At 43.2% G+C, this 13015-nt stretch overlaps 1 protein-coding gene across 3 annotated transcripts in view; it reads right to left on the minus strand.

Annotated features, from left to right (window-relative positions):
* Rbpms (RNA binding protein, mRNA processing factor) overlaps window positions 1–13015 on the minus strand; it is a 149741-nt gene that overhangs the window by 99234 nt on the left and 37492 nt on the right. The gene's annotated exons all lie outside the window — the stretch shown is intronic.

Below are 13015 nucleotides of genomic sequence, written 5' to 3' on the forward strand. Positions count from 1 at the left end.
CAGAAACAAGGAAACGGGGTTGAATTAGAGATGTAGGCCTGTGGGGGCATGTTCTTCCAGGAAATGTTGTCTCTGGTCTCTTCCTGGCTGCCATGGAAATAGCTATGTTCTATCAAGGGCACTCTATCAAAACGCCCTGCCTTATTTGGGCCCAAAAGCAATATAGCAGTTCAAATATGGACCCAACCCTCTAAGACCACAGGCTAAGGAAAATCCTTCATTCCAGAAACTGTTTTTGTGTATATTTAACAGTGATGAAAAACTGACGGAGACCAACAGCACATGAGCTATTTAGTTATAAGGAAGTGGCAGTCTGGGTTCACTACGTAGTAACAGTTTGTCTCTGTGGTTAAAGCATATCTGAGAATTAATGTAAAGAAAGGAACTACGGGTAAGAGATGACAAGTCACTAACAAGTCACACAGCTGGACAGACAGAGACACTGCAATCCCAGAACTTGACTGGTGGAAAGAAAAGATCAGGAGTTCAAGATCATCTCCAATCTGAGCTACAAGAGACCTCCCAGGAGGGAGGTGGGAAGGAGAGTGGAGGGGGACAGGCTGAGATAGGCTATATGTAAGTTATATATCCCTCCTTCCTGTGATCCTACCCAAACACAATACCACACATCCCCATATATTCTGTATTCCAGCATTTTCCTATTTTAGATCTTAGTATTCCCTGTAAGCAAAATGAACATTTACACATGGCTTGTTTGTAATGTTTTTCAAAAGAAGTAAGTTTGAAATGATGTATTAGCACCCATTTTTAAAGTCTTAGAAAAACAATGCTCTTGGGAGCCATGAGTGAATGTTTAAGAAAAATGGGGTCCTGATGTGTGTGGGGAGGCACAGCCATGTTGAGGAACAATGCCTCAGACCCATGGGAAACTGGCACATTTGTGCAAGCACTGACAGAATGCTCTGCCAGATCTTGGAGGATGGTGTTGAGTTTTCAAAAACCACATAAAAACATCCACTTATACCTACCCCACTTGGAGGAGACTGTGGCCATTGGGCTTGCTGTAGTGGGCGGACTTTGAGCCAAGAGTGAATCCCGCACAGGCAGAGAATTAGGTCTGCCTTATGAGAACAGATTTTGCAATTAAGTTTTATGAGCTACTTCTGACTTTGCTTAGGAAACCGCTAAACCTCTGCCTGATGGAATGAATCATGAGCTTTCCTAGTATTTCCATTTATTCTTTACTGACTATGATGAATAAAAGAAAACAGTCTCCTGAGACGATCCCTAAATCTCTGAGAAGCTAAGTCTATCTATGTAGGGAGGGCTGTTTCATTTGATTTTTATTCATTACTAAATATACTGCAATAAGAGAACTCTTCTGGGGCTGGAGAGATGGTTCAGCAGTTAACAGCACTGACTACTCCAGAGGTCCCGGGTTTAATTCCCAGCAACCACATGGTGGCTCACAACCATCTGTAATGGGATCCGATGCCCTCTTTTGGTGTGTCTGAAGAGAGTGAAGTATACTCACATACATAAATAAATCTTTAAAGAGAGAAAAGAGAACTCTTCTGAAATACTTCCTAAATTTCTAAAATACTAAACATTTGTGGGTTGTTTGTTTATAAAAACTATTTGAGAAGCAGAACCACTAGCCAAGAGACAACTGTTAGCTAATGACAGCTGAGTATACAATTAACTCACACGGGAGAACTGCAAGCATCATGCGGGGTTGTCTGCAGCGGGCACAGACTCTGAGTTAACTAATGAGGCCTAAGAGTCTGCAAGAATCTACACGAACAGTCGCAACATGAGCTATTGAAAATGAAGGCTGCAGTATCCTTTCCTGCCCGTTCTGGTGAAGTCATGGATGCCTTGGGAATCTCACTAGGAATCACTGTTTACATACAGGTGACTGTGGCACCAACACTGCCAGTCTCTATAAAATACACACTGAGTGATGTGCATGCCAGCCTGAGTAAGACCCATAGAATACTAGGATACTAACAGAAACAGCTCAGCGGTTAAGAGCACTGGCTGCTCCTCCAGGGGATTTAATTCCCAGCATCCACATGGCAGCTCCCAAACATCTTTAACTCCAGTTATAGAAGAACTGGTATCTTCCCACAGACCTACATTCAGGTCAAACATCAATGCACATAAAAAAATCTTTAAAAAAAAAACAACAACAACATCACACCCTAGAATTCACATGGTGGGAGAGAACAGAGTCCTGCAGATTGGCCTCTGGCCTCTATACTTTTGACACACATGCCCTCACACAAAATAAACAAACATGAGAATGTTTAAACCTAGCTCTAGGCTTGATGAGAAACTCTCTCTCTAGATAAGGAGTGACAGAACAGGACATTGTATTCTGCACAAACATGCACACATGTGCTTGTGTACACACACACACACACAAACACACACACACACTTTTTCTTCTTTCAAGACAAGGTTTCTGTGAAGCCCTGGCTATCCTGGAACTCACTCTGTAGACCAGGTTGGCCTACAAGAGATCTGCTTGTCTGTCTTTTAAATAAATGCTGGGATTAAAGCTGTGCCCCCACCTGCACCATGAATCAATCGCCTGGCCAGAAATTGAATTTTCTTAGTAAGTGATAAAAATAAAGTTTAGTATTTCTTGCCTAGGAGTTTATAAGAACAGGGAAAAGAAAACATGTGTGTTAAAGAAATATGCTGCAAAGCACTGGTCCCTGCCACAGCCCCAGTTGCTCTTGAAGACTGGATGCAGGCATCTCAGTAAGGGAAAGAAAAAAAAAAAAAAAAAAAAAACAGCTGGGAAAGATACTGAAGTTCCGACTGAGAAACGGTGATGGCTAAATGGGAAAGTGTTCATTTTAGACAGCTATTACGCATACATAAAACACAAAATACCAAGGGCCAACTTCCCATATAACCTTTGATGTGTAACATATATGGTGTCATATTATATATGCCCCTAAAGCCCTTCAGCACAACGCAAGTAACTAGAGAGTTGGTTGACATCAGAGGCACCAGGGTCTCTAAGTGTTTCCCACCTAGGCATCCTTGTAAAAGTCTAAAATGACAACAAAAGAAATGAGGACCAACATTTGTTGCTTGTTTTGTTTGTTGCAGACAGGATCTCACTATGCATGCCTGGCTGGCCTGGGAATAGCTATGCTCTCTCCAGGGCTCCCTATCAGAACTTTCTGCCTACTGGGAGGCCAAAAGCAAGACAATGGCTAGACCAAGCATGTCTCAAAGTCAGAGAGCCATCTGCCTACCTTGGCCTCTCAGTGCCAGGATCAAAGGTGTGAGCCACCACACCTGGCTCTAATAAAATTTTTGAAGCTCCTTCAGGGAGCTGAGGGAGACCTTTACTAGAACTATAATGATCAGGTCTATCTTGTCTAGGTAAAATGCCAGGAAAGAACACTGTCTTACCTCTCACCTACTGACTCTTCTGCTGTTCCTCCCCGTTACAGCTAGCATGTTCTGGTAATTACAAGTTGGATGTCTTCTCTGTGAATGATAACACCTGGTTACACCCTTTTCTGTGCAAACATGAGGTATGGCTAAATGAACCCAGATCTCTTGAGTTCAAGGCCAACCTGGTCTACAGAGTGGGTTCCAGGATAGCCAGGTATTCATCCCTTTCTAGCTCTCCAGTCTGGATTTCATGGACACTCGTTTCTGGCCACTTCTGATGGCTCTAAGGGACACCTGTATTGTTTCTATGACAACCAAGCACTAATGATGTCAGATGCACTCACTCATCATTGCCTGCCTAGCTCATGAGAGTAATGCAGCCTTGCTGACATATCGCCCAAGAGGAAGACAGATGTGGAGAGAAAGCGCCACACGGGCAACTGTGTGTGTCCACTCCACTGCTTCACTGGAGACTGCCACCTGCCAATGTGACATCTTACTGAGCCTGTTGGAATAGAATACTGGGATCAACATACTAATAGAAAAGAAACACAAAACCAACCATTATGATCTTAGTACCAGACTAAGGACAATTCTTAGAATAATACTTTCACTGACTTCTCCAAGTCCTTAGAGGATGGGATAGATCTGAGCAATTAGCAATTTGATTAGAGACAGACAGACAGACAGACAGACAGACAGAACAACAAGAATGGGCTAAATGTCTACCTGCATAAGGCCCACCTCCTAGGCCCTGCACTTGTACTTTCTTCACAGTGTATCTGTCACCAGCAGACAGTTTCCGGCTGGGAAACATCAGTAAGATGGCAGTTTTCCCCGAGAAAGACACTAGACCCATTCACACTTTCCAGAGCCTGAAATAATGGGAGGTATTTCCAAAGAGAAAACTGTCTGAAGGGGGAGAGATAATCATCTGTACTTCCTGTGCAAAACATTCTGGCTTTGCTTGACAGACAACCTTCATATGACCTATATTAAAAAAAAAAAAAAAAAAAAAAAAAAAATCCTGCCCACTGCAAGTGAAAGGCAGCTCAGCCCAGCCTAATCAGCAGCAGCCCTTAACTACAGACGCTGCATCGGCAGCTCGAGAATTCCTGATATGCATCATTCTGAGCATGCAGTTCGCTGTAAAGAGGAACAGCCATGACACAGAGATTTGTTCGAAGGATGAAAACAAAACTTTCTCAGCCAAGGGCACAGAAATGGCAGGTGGCCCGCAGAGAGGTATAGCGCCCAGGTCTGTCAACGGCAGGTAGGTGGTGCACACTTGGCAACCCCAGTACTTGGGAGGCTGAGGCAAGAGCATCACCCTGAGTATGGGACCAGCCTGGGCTTAGACAACCAAGGTTGAGGGAGAGTCGGTCTTTAAAAGCAAACAGGCTGGAGAGATGGCTCAGTGGTCAGGAGCACAGCTGCTCTTACAAGGGAGCTGACTGGTTCCCACCACCCAGGCGTCTCCAATTCCAGGGGATCTGATGCCCTGACCTGACCTCCATGGGCACCAGGCACACACATTTCATACACATACATGCAGGCAAAAGTCATACCTATGAAATCATCTTTTTGGAAAAAAATAATAAAAGAAACGCAGCAAGGGGGGGGTGTATTCTGCTCTGCTGTGGCATCTAGGGCCTGTTTGAAAAGCCCTGTTTATTTTGGCATATAAATAATTATTCTATCTCTGAGGTTGCAAAACAATCTGTGTGTTGTAGTTTTCTAAACTTCATTTTTATTTCATGTGCATGTACATGTGGAAGAGGGTGTTAGGGGCCCTTGGTATCACTTGGGTGCTGGGAATCCAACAGTCCTCCAGAAGAGTTTAGCTGGTTCTATTAGCCACTGAGCAAACTCTCCAGCCCCCTCAATCTGTGTATTTTAAGTATCAAGATATGCTTTAAGCAAATGAAAAATAAAATAAGAATTATAAGGTATTTGCTACACTGTGGTGTTTTCCCATCATACAGCTCTGGAGAGGCACGAGTTTACCTGACCAGGCTCCCTATCCATACCTCCAGTCTGAACTGGCCAGAGGCTACTACCAAAGATGCCCTTTGCTTTAAACTCAGCAACAGCCTGCCAACAATGCAGGGAATGTGTGCTCACACCCGCAGGTCCCTAACACCAAAGTCACTTCCCCATGGCGTCAATCCTGCTTTCTCAAAGTCAAGTTCTGGTGGAGGGAACAAAAGCAAACAGATCAGGTTAAAACCAGCTGAAACTCAAGTCTACCTAATAGAAAACAGCAAACTCAAAGCCCCTCTCTAAGTCCTCTTCATGCTGGTTTAATTAGCCAACACTCAAGAGATTACATATTTTACCATTAGGAAAACAACTTTTCCTTTTTTGAGACAAGAGATTCCATCCCAAGCTAGCCTTGAACTCCCCACGTAGCCAAGAAGAATGACCTTCTGGATTCCTACTTACATCTGACAAGAGCATGTCTGAGTAGTGGGGATCTAAACGAAGGTTTAATGCATGCCAGCAGGCACTCTACCAACTGAGATATATCCCTTAAACAAAAAACTTCAAAGAGAAAAATGCTGGCCTTTAATCCCAGGTCTCAAGAGGCAGAGATAGGCAGGTCCCTATGAGTTTGAGGATAGTCTAGTCTACATAGCCTGGTCTACACAGTTCCCAGCCAGTCAAAGTTAAATAGTGAGACTCTTGTCACCTTGCGCCTCGATTTTAAAGTAAGTGTAACAAATGTGAAAGTGTTTGTTAATTTTTGGGAAATATGAATTTAAAAATCCATTTTCCTATCTCTCCTTTGGAGAGGAAAGTTACTTGGGAGAAAGAAACTATGTTACTAATTTATTTTGATGTGGGAACCTGTCTTCCATCTGTGTCCTCAGTAATACCTCTTCTTGTTTAAAAGAAAGATAAACTGTTCTTTTAAAAAAGGGTTGGAGCCCTGTTTCTAAACAGGACATTCTAGTTGACTTGAAGTGTAACTAAAAGTAAATTGTAATTTTTCATGATTTTCTGCCGAAACAAATCCTACTCATAAAACTGGAGAATCTGGCCATGAGGGGTTATTTTTATAACAATGGAAAAGTACTTTAAAGGACCCATGTAAGACACAGGGGAGCAGGGAGCCCCAGGCTTAGCCTCAAGTCCCATCTAAGCGGTGGCGCATGCGCAGCCCCACACGTGTGTGCACACGGAGAACTGCTGAGTTCCACTGTCTCCCACTGGGGAAGTAGGACAGGCTGCTTGGGTCCCAGGTGAGACCAGAGATAGGAAGAAGACAGACTGAGGGGAGGGGACATCACTGAAGTTGCATGAGGACAGCAGAGTATGGGACTGAGGCAGAAAAGCAAGGCCACGGCTGGAGGACAGTCTCAAAGAATAAAGAAATCTGACATAGAAGGAAGAGTGTATTAGTTCCCTGGTGGTAATAGAGTCCTTTGAAGAACTATAAAGTCTGTTTATTTTCCGTTTTTCACTCCAAACTCCTCTTTCATCTCCAGTTAGATGGACCCCAGTAGGAATGGGTTTCAGTGAATGGAAAACCCAATAACTGGCCCTGGCTGCTGCATGCCCTGGCAGACACTATCTGTCATTTCTCAGCACCCCAGCTAACTACGATGGGTAATGGACCAAATCCCTTCCTTTCTGAGCTTGACTTTAGTACTAGGCAGGCAAACGAACCAGAATGACTGACAAGAGGAACTGAAGGTCGGCGAGGCTCTCCTAGGGTTAATCGATCTTGAGTTTTGATGAATTCTACCGAGACCAAATAAACATACTAGATCAAGCATTTTGCGTCACACACTATTTATTTCATCCTAACCCCAACTAGGTAGTCGAACTTGTTTTTCTGTCCTTGTCTTACAGATAAGGTAGCAAAACCAGGAAGTAACAGAGGCGAGACAGTGAACATTGGACAAGAGCTGACTGGTCACTCAGTCTGACACCCTCTGTCACCTCATTTCTACAACTGCGCCCTGCACACTTCCCTAAGTCCTTCCAAGGCCTTCCAGTCCACCTTCTTTTCTGTATTTCCACTTAAAAGTCCAGTACAAAGGAGAAGAGACACATGTTCGACTGGAGAAGCATCTAACCAAGAGGAGGGGGAACAACTGGGAACTGGTTTTAACAGCAGTACTGCTGAGAATGTTGGCATACACCTTTAATCCCAGCACTTGGGAAGCTAGAAGTGGGTCTCTGAATGAGGCTAGCCTGGTCTACACAGCAAGTTCCAGGACAGCCAGGGATATCTCAAACAAAACAAAACAAACAAAAAAACCAAACAAGTAGTACTGAAAACAAACTCGAAGTGCTGGCCATAAAGCTGATGGTAGGATGGTCACAGGGGGTTAATCACAGAAACTACAGAATCTTGCAATCACATTGTGGAGTTTCTACCTCAGTTCTACGGCACAACCAAAAATGAACACGTGGGAATCTCATGAAAGCTGTATGTTACAGGAAAAAGTACCAGAGACAGGGGTTACCTTTCCAATATCTGTCCAACATCCACTAATAAGCTAAATTCTAGCCATTTAGCAGAAAATAACTTCGCAGAGGTCGTACAGAATTAAACACCAGTTTAGCGTGTCTGCAGTGGTTTAGCGTGTCTGCAGTGGTTTAGCGTGTCTGCAGTGGTTTAGCGTGTCTGCAGTGGTTTAGCGTGTCTGCAGTGGTTTAGCGTGTCTGCAGTGAGCCCTGCAGCTGTCAAGCATCTTGGTAACTTTTGCTGATTGCTTTGAGAAGCATATGGATTCTCATCTCACAGATGGGGGTGGGGGGTGGGGGGTGGGGGGGTCAGGGGGGTGGGGGTGGGGTGGGATCAGGAACAGTGAACAGCCTAAGTAAATACACACTCCTGAGACAAGAAGGCAATGGACTAAGAGCTTTTGGAAAGCTCCTGTTTATATGAGAGCTATTTATAATCTATCAGCTATCACATAAAAACCCTTTACAAATGAAGTTATGTGACAGTTACATTAACAGGACTATTTTGAAATTTCCCCCATACATACCAAATAGTTAAAAAAAAAAAAAAAAAAAGTGACTGGAGGGATGAAGCTTAGCTTAGGTGGTACAGTGCTACCCCAAGCATGCACAAACCCAGGCCTCAATTCCCACCAGTGTATAAACTGGGCATGGTGGCCTAGCCCATAATCCCCACACCAGTCTGAGGCCAATCTGGAGATCCTATAAAGAAAGAAAGGTCTACTGGTCACTATTAGGATTATAGCACATTTCTCTATATCAACCCAATAAAAGTATGTAGTTCTGTGAACGGTGTTTTTCTTCCTGTGTTTTACTTTGTTGCTGATTGCTTTGGGCAGAGCCAGAGCTCAAACCCAAGTTGTTCTTGTGCATACTAAGCAAGCACTCTCAGCCACTGAGATACACTCCCAAGCCATTTCATCCTAAAATTCTATATCCTTACAAAGTCTGAATTAAGCTTAGGAGACGTTCTCAACAACTGCCAAGTAAAAAGAAAATGTTGGTGCTGGAGAGATGGCTCAGGAGTTGAGAGCACTAACTGATTGCTCTTCCCGAGGACCCGGGATCGATTCCCAATACCCACATGGCAGCTCACAACTGTCTCTAACTCCAGTCCCAGGGGATCTGGCACCTTCACAGACATACATGCAGGCAAAACACCAGTGCACATATATTTTCGAGGGATTTTGGTGGCTTATAGTCCCAATGGCTATATAATAGTTGGTTTTTCCTCCTTCATGAGTAACCATGATTCAAAAACCGTTATACACTTCAGTCTCGACTGCCCGTTCCTGGCAATATTTATTCTTCTAATTTCACGTACAAAGGAATTTCAGCTGGGCACATAATATTCTAAACTCCCACGCTAATGACGACAGGGACTACACTGCTTTGTCCTAATTATCTGTAACTTTTAGGCTATGTTTTTTGAAGTGAGCATTCCTTTCTTCTTTCCCATGGTACAACATGACCATGGTAACTAAGGGGCCTAAGGTAACTAAGGCTACCTGTTGAAGAAAGACATCGCAATAGGAACGCTAACATGCCACCAACAAGCTTAGAGGAAGTTGGTCACTAGGGACATACCTTTCAAGCAAATCAGAACCTCAGTACGCTGCACTGTGTCCATTTTCTGTCCACAGTGGTGTGAAAAAGTGCTCTCTTGTGATCATGATACTCTACCATGCTCAAGCTGGTAACTCACTGGATAGCTTAACCTATAGTCCCAGCATGAGGGAGGTGGAGACAGAAGGACCAGAATCCAGGAGTTCAAACACCTACACAGCAAATGTGAGGCGAGCCTGAGCTATAGGAGACCGTACTTGAAGAGGATTGGGCAACGGCTCAATTGGTAACATAACCGCTCTGTAACCATGAGGACTTGAGTTTGGGTCCCTTAGCACCCAAATAAAAGCCTGGCATGGTGGCAGCAAGCGTAACCCTAATGCTTTGGAATGGTTTATAATCCATATTATTTCAATTTTCTGTTGTTGTACCCAAGTTCAATCATCTGTATATATGTACATTAGGTTTGAATACTATAACTTTCATCTCAACACTTAATCCATTGTGTGTGACAAATGAAAACTAATCAACTTGTATTAAACCTTAAAATAGAGGGCTTGTAATATGGCTCAGTAGATAAAGGTCTTGCTGCCAAGTTCCATCACCTGAGTGTGAACTCGGTGTCCTGCATGATAAAGAAAAGAACAGACCTCTGACCTCCCTCCCTATAAATGTCTTTCAATTCTTGACCTTGCTTCCATTTCTTTTGAGATATGTATCTCCAGAAGTGAGAATGCAGGATTACAAGGTAATCGTTTCTTGGTTTATTTATTTATTTATGTATTTAGAAGAATCATCATCCCCTTTTCCTTACAGTCCCATCAACAGTGCATAAAGTTTCCTGGGGTTTAATGATATTCCAACACTTCTTTTTAAAAAAAAAAATCAGTAGGCATAATTGCTAGTGTTTGTCAATCATCGTGATCAATAACTTCTGGGCACCTGGGGGTGTACAACTAGGTGTAAGCAGCCAACAAACTGAAGTTTAAATTTTCCCCAGCTACTCTCTAACCAAACTGTGAGACAGACTCCTTTCAGGCCTTATTTACCACAGTCTAGTGCCCAGCACTGTGTCACCCTTCACTGACAGTAGTTTGCCCTGAAGATTTTCAACTTAGGTGAAAATAAAAACCAACGGTGCACTGTGGCCACGAAAAGTGCAGATAGATCCCAAACATGGCAGAGCTACTAGGAAAAAAAAAAAATCCAAGTTCAGGAAGACAGACTGTGGACAACACATTACTCATGTCAGAAGAGTTTACACATAACAGGTGTGGAGGCGCTGGGACGTTCCTTGCCCATGAATGGAAGTGCTCCAGCGGCTAAGTCAAGAAGACAGATAAGGTGGTGCCTTCACACCCCTCCCCTCGCTCCCTTTCCTTGTTTCATTTTCTTCCTCTTAACTCTGAAAGATAAACCCTCCAGAAAATTAAGAGGAAAAAATGTTTTGAAAGTTTTTATATCATCAGCATTTCTTACTCATGAGGTAAGTCTCTTAATACTAAAAGTCAGTTTTATAATCTGGTTCCTCTTGACAACACACTTTTAGAGGATCTGGTACAACAGAATGGAAGAGCTGGAAGAGCAAGGGTAACCTTTTTCCTAAGCACATACAGAGGCTACAGATGTGTCCTGGGCCTAAGATTACATTCTCTCTGGTCATGCAGGCAATATTAAGCTACGAAAGAAGCATCTGGATTCCTTCCTCTTAAGACCAGAGAGGTAGAGAACAGCTTCCCTTCCTCAGCTATCTATCTCTCACTCTTCCTGGCCATTTCCAGGGTCTGGGGCGCCTCATCCTGTTTCTGTAAATCTCTGAGTCCACAAGCCTTTCCCATTAAATCCCCACCCCAAGTCAGATGGATGGCTTTCCTGTTTTGTCACAGTGTGGTCTGTTCTCCTGGGGCCCTCTTCTCAGCCGTAGTCTTTTCTCTGGCCCAAGGATGCAGGGCGTGGGGCCTTCAGCTGCAACCGGAAGAGGAAGCCTGGGGCAGCAGCTATACTTCTGGCCACAAGCTCAGAGGCAGCCATTGCTGCATGTCCCGGCCAGCACCAGAACACATGAAGCTAAAGTGCCTGTACTGTTTTTAATTACCTCCCGCAGGTTAGCCGAAAGGCCACAGGCACCAGTGGCTGTGTCTGCACAAGAAGGCCAAAGGTGGTCATGTCTCCATTTGGGCGCCATGCTGCCTCTCATTAACTTCCCTCCACCAACAGGCAAGTCCAGGACTCATATTCCTTAAACTAGCTTGAGCGAGTTTCCCTGGCCAAGTTACTTAAAAACCTGAGGTGTTGGTATTTGGACCTGCTACTGCTTTTCTTACCCCTTCGAAGAGTAACTACCATCCACTTCCTGACTCTACTGAAGTGTATTTTCCCTGACTAAACTGTAAGAATAGAAGAGAAAAACGTACACATGCTGTGTATCTGATAATGGTTATAGGGAACATCGTAAAATTTGGAAAGAAAACAGAACAAAACAAGCATTTGGCTCATACCTTTACTGACCATATTATTTTTAGAAACATGTTCATTTTCTAGTCTTTTTACCAAAAGCCAGGAGACAATTTGTCAGCAAGAAAAGGGAAAGACAAGAATGAATAACAATAAATAGCTAAAATTATACTAAGACAAAATTGTGTAACAGATAAATCAACTCTTATGTTTAAAAAAAAAAAGTTCTTGAAAGGAAAAAAAAAGACTGAAACAGTTGAATACAAAACTCATCTGAAGTTTGTTTTTCCAAATGTCAGTCTGATAAAATCAATTTTAATGTTTCGACCTATAATCCAGACAACTCCAGGTCAAATTGCTACACATACCATGACAAGGGAGTACAAACATTTAAAGGCTCATTATTCATTGTTAAGTTTATGAAGCACCCATATGCATGGACCTCTGTTGGTACAAAAACCAGTTCTATGAATTCAACACGGTGAGTTATAAAAAGAAGGCACAAGCAAATGAAGAAGAGTAATCAAGTCAATAAAGGATTTGTAAATTATGACACAGAAACTGTTAGGTGGACCAGAGAGATGACTCTGTAGGCCAAAGGTGCTTGCCACCAAGTCTGACTGACAGCCTGAGTTTGATCCCTGAAATTACGTGACTGAAGAGAAAGCACAACTCATGTCCATAAGGGGGACTAACTCTGGCTTAGCAACTCCCAAGGCCAGATGGACATGTCTTCATTGATCCCTTGCAGAGATTATAAATTTCTTGAGGCCAGTGATGCCTTTCTTCTCCTAAACCAAGAGAACCTCTACTTTTAGCTGATAGTTACATGGACTTCTACAAACTCACCAAGAAAAGAAAAAACAAAAATAAAAAAGCCAAGGAGACTTACACAACATATCATGATGAGCTAATTAGGATTCTTAGAAACAGAGCAGAACCAAGAACCAACTTATTTTTTGTTCCCAGGAAGAACAAAAGGTAACTAATTTCCATTGTCCTTCACATAGAGCCCTTGGTACGTATACCTTACGTCCTAGGAGCTGTGGAAATGAAAGGGGCTCTGCTATTACTAGGCTTAACATCACAGCTCTTCAGACTGTGAAGAGTGTTGCCACTGTTCACTGCTACCAAC

Source organism: Arvicanthis niloticus, chromosome 16, assembly GCF_011762505.2.
Source record: "Arvicanthis niloticus isolate mArvNil1 chromosome 16, mArvNil1.pat.X, whole genome shotgun sequence".
Lineage (NCBI taxonomy): Eukaryota > Metazoa > Chordata > Mammalia > Rodentia > Muridae > Arvicanthis > Arvicanthis niloticus.